Here is a 4,629-nt window from a genome sequence, read left to right as displayed (position 1 = left end):
ACTGTATTTTTTCTCCACGGATTAAAAACTGTGTGCGTGCCGTTAAGATTCTGTTAAAAACAGGACACTTTTAAGGGAGAGAACTTCTTGAATTTCTGAGACACAGTGTGCAGCAGCTGCATTTTTGTTACCGAGGGCAACAACAGAAGACTGAGAGGTCACATAGTAATATTTCCACTTGGCTGTGTGGAACTGACAGAAAACCGTCTGAAACAGTTTGGAGAGACTTTCTAGTGAAGTGTACTGAAGAGAAGAAAGCTGCCTATTTCCTCTCAGTAGAAGTGTGTACAAGGAGCTACAAGCCAAGTTAATACCCTGAGTAAAGAAGACAAGCTTTCTTTTTCAAGAAACCTTTTATTGCTGTGCTCGTCGTTGAAAGAACTGTTGAATGCTTGATGCAGCCGAAGAGTTGAATGCCTATTTACTGAAGGACTATTTGCATCAAATCCATGTGAAAACTTCAAGTGACCTTTGACTATTTTCACATTAGAAGACCTCATCAACCGAGAATGTAACACACAAAGACTTTCTTACCTTATTTATTCTTAAGAGACAGATAATTTTTAAAATCTCCACTTTTAAAACCAGTTAACTATTAGTTTTTGAGTGAATCTGTGAATGGGGGAGTTAGATTAAAAGAAGTTACAAGGTCTTTAGACATAGGTTTATCTTAATCATGTTTAAGATTTAGCTTTTTAATAAATAGTTAATTTGTTGTTTTCTAAAGATACTTGGTTTGGTCTATTTCATTCTGGGGTTACTAGACTGTTTAATTTGGCTGCTTTTCCAATTCGGTGTGAAAGCTTAATATGATACTGCGACCTGTGGAATGAGGGACTGAACTGACAGTGTGTTGCTCCAACCACGGTTGGTACAATCCAAATCATTGATGTATATTGTAACTATTTGAGGCCCCAGCACTGATCCCTGTGGCACTCCACTAGTTGCAGCTTGCCAACCTGAAAAGGACCCATTTCTGACTACTGTCTGTTTCCTGTTAGCAAACCAATCCTCCATCCATTCTAATATCTTGCCCCCTATATCATGGGCTCTTACATTATTTAGTAACCTTTGATGTGGTACCTTGTCAGAGGCTGACTGGAAAACGAAGTTCACCACATCCACATGTTCCCCTTTATCCACGTTGCTTGTTACTTCCTCAAAGAACGCTAATAAATTATTCAAATATGATTTCCCTTTCAAAAACCATGCTAACTCTTCCTTATTGCATTGAGATTTTCTAAATGATCTGTTATAACTTCCCGCATAATACATTCCAGCATTTTCCTTATCCCTTTCTATATGAATACAATAATATCTATATTATGGATGTGCTTTATATTTTGTGGTACTACATTTGCATTTTAAACTATATGAGTTAGGATCATAATGGGGGGGCAAGCGTGGGAGTGCTGATAGGCGATTTCTGGGCACTGATCTTTCTAACATTCTACATTTTCTCTCTGTTACATTATATAGAGAAACGTGATGAAGGATCTTCGTGCCGAGTTGGCAATCAGGTACATGGAACCTCAAAATGAGCACGCGTGTGCTTATCTTAAACACAGTGATACCTGTTTGATGATTGTTGATGATATTCATGATTAGATTTTTTTTATATATTCCTAAAATTCAAAAGAGTTCTTGAGGCTTTGAATTGAAACGTGTAGACTTAAGCATACCGTCCATGCAAAAGTACTAAAATATCCACAGAGAAGATAATATTTGCAACAGCACCTGATGATTTAAATACAATCCAGTTCTGAGCTTCATTCTTTCGGCTGCTCAAAACCTTTCAAATCGCAATGCTCATTACAAACTATCACTTTTTATATAATTCCCTCACACCGACCACTATGACTCACACAAAAGCATAACTCCATGCCATGGGAGTCTAATTGACTTTCTCAGCAGCTTCAACTAATAAACTGGTTTTCTTACTAACAAGATATTTTTTTCGTTGGAACAACGAAAATTACTCCATAATTTCGCTCTTGTTACATATAATTTCCATTTTATCAAAGGAAATGGTTAACTATTTTTCTTTCGCATTTTAACAAGCAGTTAATTCCCTCATACGACACAAACCCAAACTGAGAAGATTATATTTACCCAGATTTTTTTTTTCTGTTACAGGACTAACTATTGTCCTTGCATCATGTTATCAATTACAGCTTCTTGAAACTTACGAGCCAATATAGAATTTAGATTCTTCATTATGAAGATGGTTTATATTAAATGTAACCAATGTCTTAGCGTCAGTCTCAGTTTAAACGTTGAATGGTCATGACATTAAAAATTGTCTTTTTCCCTTTTCTTAACAAAAAAGTTAGAAGGATAGTACTGCTACAGTATAGAGAAAATAAATAGCATTCTTACTCTAGCAGATTAAAATTCAGTATGATTAACCTTTTTCCACACTTGTAACAATTCTTTAATAATTTGCCGTTACAATTTTTTTCAAGTTCAAACTATTTGTATCAATTTCATCCTGGTGTTAAGCATTGCAGCTTAATTTGGTTACAATCGAGGTTCCGATCAAAATTCCGAACAATTGATATTGTTGAATATTTTTCTTCATCTATGCTTTGATGTTGAGTTATGGTTCCAGAGTTGCCAGTTGTTCTTCTGAAGTGCGTACCAGTGTTAAATCTTCAGCTGTGAGCCTCGGTAGACAGCGTCGTCAGTTGCTTGAGCTATAAATAAACATCAGAGTGAAGCCCTTTGCTGCTGCAATTTCCAACCGGCATTCAGTAGCAATGAAAGCTACTACTGCTTATTTTTTGCCAATTTAGCCAAGCGGTACTAAAGTTATTTGTAGCACCCGTTCGGCTAGCCCAGCAGTGCTCAGCTAGATGAACCAGCCCAGAACCTTTTTTATGTCCTATCATTCAATACTGCATCAAGTAATGCACTTGTAACATCTGAAAATGCTTAAATGTAATATATGATTAATAACAATGATTGTGATAATAAATCAATCCACAAATATTCACATGAAATGCTAACCATATTGTTGTCGTTTCATAATAACTCTAAGAAACTGAAACAAGGTTAATAAGTTCCCTGTGACTTTGCCCACAGTCAGTTAATGAATATATTTTTATATACATGATAGAAATCAAATTCACTTGGTAGCTAAATTTGCCGCAACATGGTTTTCTGCAACTGTTTAACTCGAGGGTGTCATTTTAAAGTTTCAGTGCTAAATGTTGACTGAAAAGCTTGAGGGGAAAGATTGACAAAGGAAACTGCACAGGAAATGTGTCTACACACAATAAACATTTCTAATGTATGAATGAATATTTATGTGTTGTTCAATGAAAATAAAACAACCGAACTTTTGTTTTCCTCTAATTAATATATTTTAGTAAGGTACTTTATTTCTCTTCAAACAGGCAAATGAAGTCGATAATGTGCAGTGTTTTGCACTGAGCTTCAATGAAAGAGAGAAAAGCAATCATCTGTGGATAAAGACAAGGTTTCGTGCGATTTGTTAAAAGTTTGATCTTCAAGGTAGTTAGCATGTTAGCGCCATTATACATTATTGCACATTATGGAGGCATGCAACTCAAACTATTTATCTATCGCTAACAATGCTGGAAATACTCAGCAGGTCTGGCAGCATCTTTGGAGAGAGAAGCAGAGTTAATGTTTCAGGTCAGTGACCCTTCATCAGAACTGGCAAAGGTTAGAAACGTAATAGGGTTTAAGCAAATCAGGCAGGGTAGGGCAAGAGATAACAAATGGCAAGGTCACAAAGGACAGCGTCACAAAGAATAACTGAGCAGAAGGTCATGGAGCAAAGGCAAACGGGGTGTGTTAATATTGTGTTGAAAGACAATGCGTTAGTGCAGAGAGGGTGTTAATGGACTGAAAAATGAACAGCCCTGGCCCAAAGCACAAACATGAAAAAAAACAGTGGACAGGCACGTGGTAAGAAAAATGAATGATGAAACAAAATAAAAAAAGAAAAAATAACTGAAAATAAAATGGGGACCGTCATGCTCTGAAATTATTGAACTCAGTGTTCAGTCCAGCAGGCTGTTGCATGCCTAATCGGTAAATGACATGTTGTTCCTCGAGCTTGCGTTGATGTTCACTGGAACACTGCAGCAAGCCCAGGAGAGATATGTGGGCATGAGAGCAGGGGTGTGTGTTGAAATGGCAAGCAACCGGAAGCTCGAGGTTATGTTTTTGGACTGTGAGGAGGTGTTCCGCAAAGCTGTCACCCAATCTGCGTTACCCCGAGCATCCAATTGCTTGCTATTTCAACATTTTATTTTATTTTGCTTAATCGTTCATTTTTCTTACCATTTGTCTGCCCACTGTTTTTTTCATGTATCTGCTTTGGGCCAGGACTGTTCATTTTTCTGTCCATCAACACCCTCTCTGCACTATCGCTTTGTCTTTCAACACACTGTTAACACACCGTTTGCCTTTGCTCCATGACCTTCTGCTCAGTTATTCTCTGTAACCCTGTACCATCAACACCTTGCCTTATGTTATCTCTTCCCCCACCTCCACTTTATTTGCTTAAAACCTATTACGTTTCTAACCTCTGTCAATTCTGATGAAGGGTCACTGACCTGAAATGTTAACTCTGCCTTTCTCTCCACGGATGCTACC

This window comes from Heterodontus francisci, chromosome 29, assembly GCF_036365525.1.
Source record: "Heterodontus francisci isolate sHetFra1 chromosome 29, sHetFra1.hap1, whole genome shotgun sequence".
Classification (NCBI taxonomy): Eukaryota; Metazoa; Chordata; class Chondrichthyes; order Heterodontiformes; family Heterodontidae; genus Heterodontus; species Heterodontus francisci.
The sequence above is the reverse complement of the archived record's forward strand: the minus strand, read 5'-3'. Positions refer to the sequence as shown.